Source organism: Canis lupus, chromosome 7 (genome assembly GCF_003254725.2).
Source record: "Canis lupus dingo isolate Sandy chromosome 7, ASM325472v2, whole genome shotgun sequence".
NCBI lineage: Eukaryota > Metazoa > Chordata > Mammalia > Carnivora > Canidae > Canis > Canis lupus.
Genome location: NC_064249.1, coordinates 19382086 through 19397866, shown reverse-complemented (window position 1 = coordinate 19397866; position 15781 = coordinate 19382086). Strand labels below are relative to the sequence as shown.

Genomic DNA, 15781 nt, shown 5'->3' with positions numbered 1-15781 from the left:
TGCCTGGCAGATGTTCCCAGGTAGACTGTGAGTCAGCCAGTGACCCAGAACCAGAGCCTATACTAAATAAAATCTAACAGCAGAATAAAATGACAGCAGAATTGGTTGTAGCCATTTCTGTTTTCCAGAGATAATGGTGGAAGCAGATCCCTCTGTGGCACCATTGAGATTCCCGTGTTCATCATGTGGGCTGTTCAAGTCACAATGTCTGGTGCTCCCCAGTGGCAGATGTGGTAGTTTCTCTACACTATCCTGGACAGTGTCTTTGGGTCATTGCTCTGGCTATGTAGTCTCCTGGTCTAGTTCTCGGTATTCCAAGATATCCTCTGAGCCTCACAAATGCTTTCATGAATCCCCTTTCTACCACTGTTCAATAAGTTTCCATTTCTTCCAGTTAAGAATCCAGACTGGTGGTGCCTGGGTGGCTCAGTCAGTTAAGCATCTGCCTTCCTATTCAGATTGTGATCCCCGGGGGCCTGGGATTGAGCCCCTTGGTGGACTCCCAGCTCAGCAGGAAGTCTGCTTCTCCCTCTGCCCCCCGCCACCCCACACTCATGCTCTCCCTCTCTCAAATAAGTAAATAAATAAAAATATTTAAAATAAAAAAAAATCCAGACTGATGCACAATAAGACATTGGTAACAGAAGCTGACAGAAACATCTTTTAAAACTACAGATCTATCTCACATGCAAGTATCAATGTTAATGTAAAAATCATTTAATATAATCTAGAAGCTTATAAAAGGAATAATTCATCATGACTCAGAGGGGTTTTTCCAATGATTTCTCACTGTTAGGAAATCAGCTATAATTGATATAGTTAAAAGGTCAAAGGAAATAAACCATTTAATAATCATCACTAAAGTGATGCCAAAAAGACATGTGATAAAATTAAAGATCCATTACTGATTCAAAATACAATCTTCATAAATCTTGAAGAATATATTTTTAACATAATAAAATATATTTTTTCAAACTTAAATTACATTCATATCTAACAAGGAAACTATATTCATAAGCTCACTAACATCAGGAACAAGATAAGCATGCCTACTACCTTAATTGTTACCATAATAAGAACTGGACAAAGTAACTAGAAAAAAGAAGAGGGGCCCTTGAGTGACTCAGTTGGTTAAGAGTCAGACTCTGGGTTTCACTCAGGTCATCTCCAGGTCCTTGGATTGAGCCCCACTTTAGGCTCTGTGCTCAGCAGGGAGTCAGCTTCAGGATTCTCCCTGTCCCTCTGTGCCTCCCCCAGCTTTCTCTCACTCTCTCTAAAATAAATAAATCTTTAAAAAAAGAAAAAAGGAGTCATAAAAATTGAAGAACAAGTGATAAAGTGTCATTTATTTCAGATGGTAAGTTTGTATGTCTGTAAACTCAAGGGTATCAATTGATTTTCGATTGTAAATAAAAATAACTAAGCTGGCTAAGAACAAATCAATTTGCAATATCAACATCAACAGTTTTCCTACAATGCCTTTCTTTATAACCTGTTAGGAAAATGTGATAAAAGAAAAGGTTTGATTTACAATAGTAACAACAAAAATATCTAGGAATAAACTTAAAAGTGTAGAATTATATGATGAAAACTATAGCCAAAGAGACATAAACAAAATTAAATGCATTGCAATGCATATATTTATTTCGGAAAAGAAGGTTCATTGTTATAGTTGTGTTTGCTCTTCTCAAGTTATTTTACAAATGCAATGAAATCCCAATAAAAATAAAATGTCTTTTGAGGGAACAAGACAACCTTACTATGAAATTTGTATAAAAAATAAAGATGGGAATAGGTAAATATAGAAGTAATGAAGGACTAGTTTTGTTTTATCAGATATTTAAATCCATTATATAATTACAGTAATTACAGCATATGATATTAGCAAATAAAAAAGATCAATGCAATGGAGGCATTCAGAATGAGAGCCAAAGAGAGAAATTTCTTTATGCTAAGGCAGCGTTTGCAATAGTGGAAAATGGCAAACTATCCAATATATGGATATTCTATCTATCTATTTTGAAATTGTTTGGCTACTTAAGAAAGGAGAAAACAAGCTATTCCTACCCAATTCCTCAAATGTTGATAAATTCTAAATATATCCAACATTTAACATAAATAAATAAAAACTAAAAGTGGTTTTTTCTTTTTTTTTTTTTTTTTTTTACTAAAAGTGTTTTATGAAAGCATGAAAGGGTTTTAGTGGAGATGACTTTCTTCACATTCAAACTATAAAAGGCATAGTTTGACAAATATGAGTGCATTAAAATAAAACAGTTCTAAACAATGATAACAACTATGTATACACAAATGTATAATTGCAAATAGCAGTATGTCTGTGTACATTTTATGTGTGTATGCATGTCTGTTTGTATAAGTGCCAATAACTACGTGAGATAAAAACACCCTGAGAGCAAGTCTGGCAGGAGCTCATCCTGAGAAAGCCTGAGCCACTCCTGGCTAAACCTTGAGGAAGATAGAAAGGAAGATGATGAAACTCATTCTCTCTCATTCTCTTTCCAGTCTCTCCTCATGGGGGACATGAACCATCACACATGAGAAGGAGTTAGGAAGAGCTCAAGGAGAGACCGGGTCTATTCAAAAGCCTCCCCTCCAGTCTTGAATGTCTGACGCCTAGCTCCAGGGTCCTGCTGGGTACAAGTAGACAGTGTCTTAGCTCAGGTTCCTCAGGAAACACTGGAGGCTTTCACAAAGGCACTTTTCCAAAGAATGCTCTGAGAAACAGCATCCTTAGGTGGTCAAGGGAGTAGTAGTAAGCAGTGGAGTCATTGAACTCACAGGTGTTAGCCACCAGCCCTCCCAAAAGCTGAGGGATTAAATTCCTCAGCCCTGAAGGGGGATCCAGGCAGTGCTCTACAGCATCTACCACAGGCTGCAAGGGTGCCTCAGAGAAGCCTTGATTTAGAGATGAAGAAATGTAGAAAAAATATTTTCCGAACATATAACTTTTGTCACCTAAGTCTATTGAACAGTCTCAAACTTGCATTTTATTCACTGTTATATCCCTACACATACATGCATGCATACACATATACACATAGATAGATGCATATATAGAAAAATAGATTCAATAGATGACTAGTTAAAAGATGTTGGTTGAATGATTGTATAAATAAATAAACAAACAGGGGAGTCTGAGTGGCTCAATTGGTTAAGTGTCCACCTCTTGGATTTCACTCAGGTCATTATCTCATGGTCGTGAGTTCAAGTCCTGCTTCAAGGTCTACCCTTGATGTGGAAGCTGCTTGAGATTCTCTGCCTCTCCCTATCCCCCTTTCCCCCAATATGCATATATGTGCATGCTCTCTCTCTCAAATAAATAAATAAAACCTTATAAATAAATCAAACAAATAAGACAATTCTTTCAACCAATTGGCAATATCTATCAATATTTTTAATGTATTATATCCTTTAGCTTTTCAATTTTATATCTAGGAATTTTTCCTACAGTTATACTCACATAGATGAAGAAAACATTTGTGATAGGATATTACTTGCAGCATTGTTTATAATATTAAAAGACTGAAAATGCTATAAAGTTTACAAATATGTAACTGACTTTAATCACAGAATATCATGATGCAGTGAGTACCATGCAGCTACTCTAAAGGAAGTGATAAGATGTACTGAGGAACTATTTCCAAGGTATATTTTGTAGTGATAGAAGTATGGTGCAAGACAGTGAGGATAGTGTTCTCATGTTTGATAAAAATAAAAAATATACATAGATAAAAATAAAAATCAGGTAAGAATATAATAAAATGGAGTGATGGTCTCCTGTTAAATTTCTCTTGGTTTATCAAAGGTATTTGTCATATTTTTAATCTTATCTATTAAAGCTGTTTCTTTAACCCTAGTGTTACTTTACCAATCCCAAATGCTCTCAGAGCAGTTATATCATATTTATCTAGAGTCTAATTTGTAATCATTGCTGATTTCAGGCACTCTTTAAATTTAGCACTTTTCTAATTTCAGCTTTACAAATTAATAAATAGATGTCTCAGCATTTCTTACTACATATAAGCTATATTGTTGATCTACGTGAATTTTAAATGCACTCTTTTATTTTCTAATTTGTTTATTTCCTTCTAGTAGAGGCATTATAGGAATTTTTATAGCTGAAATAAACTCTAGAAAACATTTTTGATGTGAGGACTCTGGCCCATAGAGATGAAAAGCATTATCCAAGATTTAGTGCAACTTTGTACCAGAGGCTGCTAGAATTCCACATATCTGAAAGCAAGCAGTCAAGGGTTCTCTTTGGTACAAAACAATCTTTCCGTTAGATTTCATCTGGCATGAGCTTCCTGACCTGCTAAAAATAAATTGTGATTTGGCGAGAGGAAAATATTAATCATCTAGTATAAATTTCTTTTCAGAGATAACATGGCCAAAGTAATCACCCATTGTGTAGTTTATACCTAGGCTAACTAGGTTGATTTTTACAGTGAGAATATAATTAATATAATACAATATAATATAATATAATATATACTATTATGTCATGAAATAAACATCCTGAGAAAAATTAAGAAAAGTGTTCTTGTAGGACTCTATTAAATAAATCCTTATGTAAATGCTCTACTTTTTTCCCTAAAAGAGTTTACATTTCTGTTTAAGTAGAATGTTTGAAAAAATATATCTGTAAAGCTTTCTCTAAAAACTTAACAAAGCCCAAAGCTTATTTTTAATAAACAAGAAGCTTTTGCCCTTTTCTGTTAGCACATGATAAAGAGCACAAATGCAATCCCTATCAAAATATCAATAACGCTTTTCACAGAACTAGAACAAACAATTCTAAAATATTTATGAAACTACAAAAGACTCTGAATAGCCAAAGCAATCTTGAGAAAGGAAAAAGAAAAAAAAAAAAAAAAGCTGGAGGTATCACAATCCCAAATTTCAAAATATACTACAAAACTGTAGTAATCAAAACAATATGGTACTGGCACAAAAATAGACACATACATCAATGGAACAGAATAGGCAGCCCAGAAATAAACCCACAATTATATGGTCAATTAATCTACAACAAAGGAGGCACAAATATGCAGTGAGAAAAAGACAGTCTCTTCATTAAATGGTGCTGGGAAAACCATGCAGCTCATGCAAAAGAAGGAAACTGGACCACTTTCTTATACCATAAGCAAAAACAAATTCAAAAAGTATAAGACCTAAATGTGAGACCTGAAACCATAAATATCCTAGAAGAAGAGATAGTCCATAATTTCTTTGACATCACCTATAGAAACATTTCTCTAGATATGTCTTCTTTGATAAGGAAAACAGAAGCAGGGGCACCTGGGTGGCTCAGTGGTTAAGCATCTGCCTTTGTTTGGCTCAGGTCATGATCCTGGAGTCCTGGGATCAAGTCCTGAATCGGGCTCCTAGCAGGGAGCCTGCTTCTCCCTCTGCCTATGCCTCTGCCTCTCTCTGTGTCTCTCATGAATAAATAAATAAAATCTTTAGAAAAAAAGGAAAACAAAAGCAAAAATAGACCATTGAGACTTCATCAAAATAAAACTCCTGCACAGCAAAGGAAAAAAAAAAATCAATGAAATTAAATGGTATCCTATGGAATGGGAGAAGGTATTTGCAAATGAACATATCTGGTAAGTAGTTAGTATCCAAAATATGCAAAGAACTTGTAAAAGTCAACACCCAAAAACCAAACAATCCAATTGAAAAACGAGCAGAAGACATTAATAGACATTTTTTCCAAAGAAGACATATGGATGTACCCTATATTTATTGCAACATTATCTACAATAGCCAAGATATGGAAGCAGCCCAAGTGTCCATTAGTAGACGAATAGATAAAGAAGGTGTTGTGTGAATCTGTATAAAATGTATATATACTTATATATATATTTATATAAATTGTTATTATAATCATGATATAAATTATTTTGCTTATTATATATTGATAATATATTGTATTTATATATAATTTTTAATATATATTACTCAGCCATAAAAAAAGAATAAAATCTCTTGCCATTTACAATAATACGGATGGATCTAGAGGGAATAATGCTAAGTGAAAAGAGTCAGTCAACAATAGCCAAACTGTGGAAGGAGCCACGGTGTCCATCGAAAGATGAATGGATAAAGAAGCTGTGGTCTATGTATACAATGGAATACTACTCAGCCATTAGAAACAACAAATACCCACCATTTGCTTCAACGTGGATGGAACTGGAGGGTATTATGCTGAGTGAAATAAGTCAATCGGAGAAGGACAAACATTATATGGTCTAATTCATTTGGGGAATATAAAAAATAGTGAAAGGGAATAAAGGGGAAAGGAGAAAAAATGAGTGGGAAATATCAGAAAGGGAGATAGAACATGAAAGACTCCTAACTCTGGGAAACAAACTAGGGGTGGTGGAAGGGGAGGAGGGCGGGGGGGGGGGGTGAATGTGTGAGGGGCACTGAGGGGGGCACTTGATGGGATGAGCACTGGGTGTTATTCTGTATGTTGGCAAATTGAACACCAATAAAAAATAAATGTATTATAAAAAAAAAGAAAAGAGTCAGTCAAAGACAAATACCATATGATTTCACCCAGATGTGGAATTTAAGAAAAAAATAAACAAAAAATAGGCAAATCAGAAAAGAGACTCTTAACACTAGAAAACAAACCAATGGTTACCAGAAGGGAGGTGGGTGGGGGGGATGGGTGAAATAGGTGAAGGGGATTAAGGGTACACTTACGGTGATGATACTGAGTAATGTATAGAATTGTTGAATCATTATACTGTACACCTGAAATTAATATAACACTGCATGTTAATTATACTAGAATTTAAAAAATTCCAGTGTGTATATGTGTATCAAACGAGTGGAACAATTTGAGACCTTGCAGCCCAATAAAGATGCAATTGCACCCACCCTCCAAAGAAAGAAAAAAAATTGCCTGTATCTATGAACAAAATGAAGTATTCTTAGTATCTAACAGAACACAGTCTACTGTATCACACTCTTTTGACACTTAAATTTTAAATAAAATTTGTAAAATACTTATTTTTATAAAAGTGATATACATTTGTTTAAAAATGTAAACAAAAAAATAAAAAAATAAAAATGTAAACAAAAGATTAGCAAAAAGATAAAACTTAAGATTATCTTCGGTAGCAACACTAAGAAATAGTTACTCCCAAACAAACATTAAGTGCTCATTATCTACCAGATAGGACACAGTCTCACAGACCTCATCTCCTAAGAGCTCCTTCACTCCCTGCCTACCAGGCATATTGGCCTTCTTGTTCCTTGAACATTCCTAACAGTGACCATTTTCTCTCCATTACAGATATGTGCGTAAAGATATAAAAAGATTTATTTGCATTTAAAATCTCTCTTCATTACAGATATGTTTGCAAAAATGTACATAGTATTCATTTCATTACTAATTATTAATTTTTCAGTTATTTCTGAATTTTATTTGCATTTCTTTGTTTCTTAGTGCAGACTATATGTTCTTATGATTATTGCCTTATGACTTTCTTATGGGATTACTAACCAAGTCTTATGATTAGTTTCTTATTATTTTCTTATGATTACTAAGCAATTGTCTATTGAATTAGTTGATCGTGGCTTTTGCCTATATACCAATTGGCATGTTCAGATTTTTTTATTCATTTGTAAGTGTTCTTTATTTAATAATATTACAATTATTTGACAAATAAAATTTCCATAATCTTTCTTTTACTTATTTTTTGTTGTATTTAAAAAATACATAAGTATTTAAAATGATTTTAGCAGGGACACCTGGGTGGCTCAGTGGTTGATCGTCTTCCTTCAGCTCAAGGCGTGATCCTGGATCCCACATTAGGCTCCTCTCAGGGAGCCTGCATCTCCCTCTGCCTATGTCTCTGCCTCTCTCTCTCTCTGTCTCTCATGAATAAATAAAATCTTTAAAAAATAAAAAATAAATAATTTTATCTAGTTAACATTTTTTTATATAACTATTGGTTTGATCATCTCATATTGGTTTTTTTTTAAGTTTTTTTTTTTTTTTATTTGAAAGAGAGCAAGCATGAGTGAGGCAAGGCAGAGGGAGAAGAAGAAGCACACTCCTCACTGAACAGGGAGTCCAATGAGGGGTTCGGCTCGATCCCAGGACACTTGGATCATGACCTGAGCTGAAAGCAAATGCTTAACCAACTGAGCCACCCAGGCACTCTGATCATCACTTGTTATCATATTCTTATTCCTTTGTTCAAAAACTATTTTGAGCCTTGATGTCCATCAACAGATGAATGGATAAAGAAGATATGGCATATACGTGTATATATTTATATACAATGGAATATTACTCAGCCATTAGAAAGGATGGTTACCCACCATTTGCTTTGATAGATGGAACTGGAGGGTATTATGTTGAGTGAAGTAAGTCAATCAGAGAAGGACAATCATCATATGGTTTCAATCATACAGGGAATATAAGAAATAGTGAAAGGGATTATAAGGTAAAGGAGGGAAAATGAGTGGGAAAAATTAGAGAAGGTGACAAGACATGAGAGACTCCTAACTGGGAAACAAAGGGTAGTGTGGAAGGGGAAGTGGGTGGGAGGATGGGGTAACGGGGTGACGGGCACTGAGGAGGGCATTTGATGGGTTGAGCACTGGGTGTTATACTATATGTTGGCAAATCGAACTTTAATAATATATATATATATTAATATATATATATTAATATATATATATATATAAAACAACAAAACAAAATTATTTTGAGAACAGACCATGTATTGGGTACATGTATTTGGTGTTAGAGATCACAGGAGTGAACTGAAGAAACAAGGATGATACTCTCACAATGAGTATATTTGAGAGAGGAAGACAATAAGCAACTAAGTAAATTTTAAAAATTAGATTGTAAAAAGTAAGATGAAGAAAAACAAGAATATATAATGGAGAAAGTAACTGGGGTTACATTATTTGAGCTGATAGCTGAGAATCAAAAAGAAAAAAAAAAAAACTCAGAAAAACCACTCTGGGTAAATAATAGCAAATCCAAAGGCCTTTCAGCAACAAAAAGATGTGATTAAGACACACAAAACCCGTGTGACTGGGTCATAGTGAGGGAGAAAGTTTATAGGCCATTGTAAAGAGTTTAGATTTTATTTCAAGAGTAATGAGAAGCTATTAGACCTAACAGATGGGACATGATGGTTATTACCGCTTTTAAGACCATATGTTTTAAAACAAAGATTAGTAAAAGTGATGTATGTTCAGCCCAACTGCGTATGTGTAGTTATTGGAACTCATTTAGCAAAAAATCCATAGGTAGGGCAAACTCAAGGGTAAATTGACCAGGACTCTATCTCAGTAATGCCATCAAGGACCCAGGTATTTCTTAACCTTCCATTCTTATACCATTGATATATTGACTTGTACAAGACGGCCAAAGCAGCTCCAGGATTCACACAGCTAGATGTTGCCCACAGCGTCTGCCATAACCACTGCATTTTAAAGAGCCTTAAAAACGTAGATTCCTTTGACTTGGATATTCCAACTTTAGGAAATGACTACAAGATGAAGTAAAAGTCATCTCATTTTTAAAGTCTATTTCACAAAAGATAGATTCACCCATTTATTCAATAAAAGATTTAAAAGATTTAAGCACTGTTCCACACACTTGGAATCAACAGTGAGAAAAGCACCTATATTTGTAAACTTTACATATTTGGTGGGGAAGAAAAACAGTAAACAAAGTATCTAAGTAAAATAGGTAGCATGTAAAACGTTGATTAATACAAATACATAATTACTCTGGGTGGGTTGTAAGCCCGTTAACTCCAATGAAGAATATGAAAGGAAAATAGCTTTTTGTTGATGATCTGTTTGTTTGTTTGTTTGTTTAAGGCTTAAAATGTATTTTAAAAGTTGATGCTGCATTACTACTCCATTTCTCAGAAAAACTCCAAAGGTATCAAGGACAAATCAAACATGGTACACAAATAAAAAAAAAATGCACGGCATAACTACCTAAGATGGGCAAGGCTAAGAGCTACCGTCTGGCCTCCAGCATACAGCAACCCTGTTCCCAAGATTGTACTAGGCCTATCAAAAGCTGTGAATAGCATCATAGACATAAAAAGGCCTTTCCTGGGTTATCCTTACCCAGAAAAAAGATGGAGGCAACCTAACACAAGATTTTTTTTAAGATACACTAAAATGAAAATCTCTAAGAGAAAGGTCTTCCTGGGGACATGAAGGGGTAATATACAGGATATAACAGAATCATATGTATGTTGTCTGTGATCTTTGTGGACATTTGCCTGAATTCCCACCTGTGAGCGAATGGAATGGGGCTAAGGTCATTGGGGGATGTTTGTTTTTGTGGTGTATGTAGCAGTGTCTGTGGTGTTGGAGGATATAAGAATGAGAAAGCAAAAAGAACAGGATGGACAAGAATGGAATGATCAAGATTAATGGGGCTCTAACTGGATCCATTTTGCCATGGTTCCACGCCCACCCCCCACCCCAAGGCCCTTAAGAATCACATGAGACTTCAGGAATGCACCACACCAAATCAATTAGTTAAAGGATATACCACACAGAACTGATTTGTTAAATATCGCCCCTCCCTTGCCTTCAGCCTCCAGTAAACGCCCTCAAAGTAGTACAGGCCAGAAAGACCTCACTATTGGGAGGAATCCGTAACACTTTTCCAGGGCAGAATTCTGGATAGTCCAAAAAAGGTCCTGCCTTTAAGAGTTTTGGGGAAACTAGACATTGACATTTTTATTAGTATCGGCGACGTTTGTTTGGAGCAAATTCAGCTCCAGGCGCTGCATGGTTGAATGCAGGAGGGGTTCCACCAATTGCCCCAATTCCTTCCATTGTAGCAGCCTGGCCAAAGCGTTCAGTTGTTGGTGGGGTCAATCCCAAGGTTCCATCTGGCATCATAGTGGCAGGTCCTGGAGGAGCTGGGGTACCAGCTGGCACTAGAGCAGGGGGCATGGCACCTCTATTGTTTATGCCCATAGCACCGCCCATAGCCATCTGGCCCATCCGTGTCTCTTGCTCTCTTGCATTAGGGAATGTTCCCTTGAATCCTTCCTGCTGCCACCGCATCTCTTCCTCTCCACGCCTGCGCTCTTCCTCTTGTCTGAGCTCCAGTTGCTTTCATTTTTGCACTTCTTGGTTGTACAGCTCCTAAGTTCTTCTTGACGTCTGGGCGGCTGCTCTCGCTCCTTGTGAAATTGCTGGTTCTTTATTATTATTTTTTTAAAAGATTTATTTATAAAAAAAAAAAAAAAGATTTATTTATTTATTTATTCATGATAGAGAGACAGAGAGAAGCACAGACACGTGCAGGGAGCCCGACGCGGGACTTGATCCTGGGACTCCAGGATCGCGCCCTGGGCCAAAGGCAGGCCCTAAACCGCTGAGCCACCCAGGGATCTTCAGTTGCTGGTTCTTTATAACCAGTTTCTCTGGAAGTCCCTCTTCATCATCCAACTGGGCCATGGGCTCCACAGTCACAGGCCGAGGAAATGTGGTTAGCAGGCAGGAGCCTTCCCTGCACCTGTCCAGAGCTTTCCCAGCAGCTGGCTTCCCTGAGAATTCAACAATGCCTTTTCCTGAGGGCCTTCCTCGAACATCCACGATGACTACAGCCCTCTCCACCTGGCCAAACGCGGAAAAGGCTTCCTCCAGCACTTCATTGCAAACATACTGAGGAAGGTTTCGGACTGTAAGGGATGCACTATGGTAGGCAAAGCACACACGCAGCTGCTTTCCATGAAGTGGCATGTTGTCCAGTTCTACTTCGGCAATCTCCACCAAGGTTTGGGTTTCCAAATGGATAAAGCCAAAGCCCTTATCCTTATGAATGAAGACTTCACCTGCTTTCCTGTATTTCTCAAATAGTTTCCTCATCTCCTCTCCAGTGATATCAGGAGGAAGATTGCCCACAAAGAGCCGGCTATGTTGGGTGAAGGTCTTCTCTCCTGATTTCCTAAAATTCTTCAGGTCAATGGTCAAGCCTTCATTTTGGCTACTGGCTTGTTGCCCATTTGCAGGTATTGGTGGCGGTGGTGGCTGCTGCTGTTGCTGCTGGTGGTGCTGCTGGTGGTGATGCTGATGATGCTTCCTTGGAGTATGGTTTTGCTTCTCCAAGTTAAAGGTTTTATTACTCTGCATTTTTGCACCCCGCTACCGACTCTTCTCTCCTCAGAGTAACGGCGACCCTGTTTGGTTTTTAGTATGGTCAAATGAAAAGATCCAGTTGGAAAAGTGGGTTTGAAATTTGGATTTGATTCTGAGGTACAGATACAACTTTAGAAGCAGGAAACTCAAGCTCCAGTTGAAGCAATTGAAAAGGAACCAAATATCTAAGACAAGAGAATATAGATTTTCAACAAAGGGAGAAAGAGGCCTTTTGTGAATGCTATCTCTGGATAGGAAAGGAATGAGAGAAGGAACAAATTCTTCAGATATTTGCAAGGGAATCGTTGTCCCTAGGGTAGAGTAAGATCTTAGTTAAGAAATGAGCATCTGACATTATTCATCCTGCAACATTCAACCTGGAAGATGTTTATCAATGATAATGAATAGTCAGTAAACAAATATGCACTGCTTCCATCAAAACAGTCTTGTGGCTCCTGTGGTGGAGATTGTTTTCTTCTATCCCTAAAAATGAAGTGAAACATCTGTGAGGGGAATAGAATTCATAGGTTAACAAATTAAAAAAAGAAAACAGCTAAAATCAAAAGCCCTGATTTATAGACTGAGGTTCCTTTTTTTAATTAATAAACTTTAATATTTAGAGCAGTTTAAGGTCACAGCAAAATTGAGTGGAAAGCACAGAGTTTCTACATCCCCCATCTTCACACGCACACACACACACACACACACACAACCTGCTCTACTATCAACCCCCAACCCAGCCAGAGTAGTACATTTGTTACAGTTGATGAACCAACATTGAGATGTCCTTATCATTCAAAGCCCATGGTTTACGTTAGGGTTCATTTTTGATGTTGGAGGTTCTTTGGATTTTGACAAATGTGAAATGAATGACACATATATGCCAGTGCAGTATCATATAGAATAGTTTCACTGCCCTAAAAATCCTCCATGCTCTGCTTATTCATCCCTACCCTTCCCTTAACTCCTAGCAACAATTACTCTTTTACTGTTTCCATAATTTTGCCTTTTCTAGAATATCATATACTTGGACTTATACAGTATCATAAGTATTTCAGATTATAGTATTCTGTTAATATCCTTTTAATTGCCATGAGATATGTCATAATGTTCCCTTTTTCATTTCTAAAATTCGTCATTTGTGTCTTCTCTCTTTTTTCTTAGCCTAGCTAGAGACATGGATTTTACTGATTTTTAAAACAACCAGAATTTGGTTTCATTGACTTTCTCTGTTGATTTCCAATTTTCAATTTCATTGAAATTGGAATTTCATTTCTGCTCTAATATACATTATTCCTTTTATTCTGTTTACTTGGATTTAACTTGCTCTTCTTTTTAGGGTTCCTAAAGTAGAAACTTAAATTATTAATTTTAGATTTTCCTTCTTTTGTAATATATGCATTCAATGTTTAAGCACTGCTTTTGCCGAAACTCACAAGTTTTAAATTGTATTTTCATCTTCCTTTAGTTCAAAATATTTTAAAATTTCTCTTAGTATTTCTATTTGACTCCTGTGTTATTTCGAAGCATATTGTGTAATCTCCAAGTATTTGGGGATTTTCCAGTTATCTGTTATTGATTTCTGGTTTAATTCCATTGTAGTGTGACAGCATACATTTCTTTATTGTTCTAAATTTGTTAAGGTATTTCTTTTTATTTTATTTTATTTTATTTTATTTTATTTTATTTTATTTTATTATTTTAGAGAGAGCGTGTGAGAAAGAGCACGAGCAGGGGAGAGGGGCAGATGGAGGAGAAATAGTCTTGTCGCTGAGCAGGCAGCCAGCCAGGTGGGTTTCTTGTAAAAATCATATAGTTTGGTCTTCTATGACCCACCCTGATAATCTCTTTTTTGTTGTTTAAAATAATTATTGATGTAGCTAGATTAATATCTACCATTTTATTTTACTGTTTTCTATTTGTTGTTTTTTGTTTTGTGTTCCTATATTTGTGTCCCACTCTTTTTTCTGCTAATTGTGATTTTAATTGAGAATTTCATAGGATTCTATTTCTTTTTAATGCATCAATTACACCTCTTAAAACATTTTTTAGTGGTTGCCCTAGAATTTGCCATATACATTTACAACTAATCCAACTCTATTTTCAAATAACGTTATACCATTTCATGGGTAGTACAAGTACTTTATAGTAACAAAATATTGCTAATTTCTCCCCCTGGTCACTTGTATCATTGCTGTCATTTATTTCACTTACACATAAGCTATAATCTTCAAATACATTTTTGTTATTATTTTGAACAAACTTATCTGTTAGATCAACAAAGAATAAGAAAAATAAAAATTTTGATTTTACTGTCACCTATTCCCTAATGCTCTTCCTTTCTTTAGGTAGATTCGAGTTTCTGAGTTATCATCATTTTCCTCTTCTCTGGAGAATATCTTTTAACACTCTTCTTGCAAGGCAGACCTACTGGATACAAATTTCATTCAATTTTTGTTTGTCTGAGAAATTTTTTCTTCTTGACTTTTGAAGGATAATTTCCAAGGGTACAGAATTCTAGATTTTTTTATTTTTTTGTTTGTTTGTTCCATACTTTAAATATTTTCCTGTGTTCCCTTCTATTTACATGGTTTCCAAGGAGAAGTAGAAAGTAATTCTTACCTTTGTTCCTCTAAAGTAAGGTGTTTTTTTTCCTTTACCTTCTTTCAAGATTTTTTTCTTTTTTATTTCCTGCAATTTGAATACGATATGCCTAGATGTTTTTTTTGTTTGTTTGTTTGTTTGTTTTTGGCTCTTGCTACTTAGTGTTCTCCGAGTTTTCTGGATCGGTGGCTTGGTATCTGACATGAATTTCAGGAAAATTTCAATCAATATTGCTTCAAATATTGCTTCTGTTTCTTTCTTTCTTCTCCTTCTTATATTCCCATTATGCATATATTAAAGTTTTTGCAGCTGTCTCACAGCTCTTGGATATTCTGGCGGGGTCGGGGGGGAGGTCCAGTATTTTTTTTCTTTGCTTTTCAATTTTGAAAACTTTTATAACATATCCCAAAGCTCAGAGATTCTTTGCTCAGCCATGTCCAGTCTACTAATAAGCCCATCAAAGATATCCTTCATTTCTGTTGCAGTATTTTTGATCTCTAGCATTTCTTTTTGATTCTTTCTTAGAATTTCGTTCTCTCTGCTTATATTTTCTGTTTCTGCATATTATCTCCTTTTTTTTTTTTTTTTTTTTTTAACAAGCCACCTTAGCGTGTTCATTATAGTTGTTCAAAGTAAGAGTTTGTTACTTCCAATATCTCTATTATATCTGTGTCTGGTCAGATGCTTGTCCTGTCACTTAAAACTGTATTTTTTGCCTTTCATTATGCCTCGTAATTTTTTGTTGAGAGCTGGACATGGTGTATGGGTTGAAAGGAACTCTCGTATAGGACCCTGGCAATGTGGTGGTGAGGTATGAGGTGAGGAGAAGGTTCTATAATCCTGTGATTAGGACTCAGTCTTTTAGTGAGCCTAAGCCCTTGAACTGAGAATGTCACACTGCTTTTCAGTCCCCCAGTCCCATGTCTTATAGATGGGGCTAAGGGCTCCAAGCTGGAGTTGAGTAAGTAGGCAGGATGGAAGGCTAGAGGGGATG

The 15781-nt window shown here is 36.0% G+C and overlaps 1 pseudogene; it reads right to left on the bottom strand.

Annotated features, from left to right (window-relative positions):
• Positions 1 to 10733: 10733 nt before the first annotated feature.
• Positions 10734 to 12220, bottom strand: LOC112648208 (non-POU domain-containing octamer-binding protein-like; annotated as a pseudogene).
• Positions 12221 to 15781: the final 3561 nt, after the last annotated feature.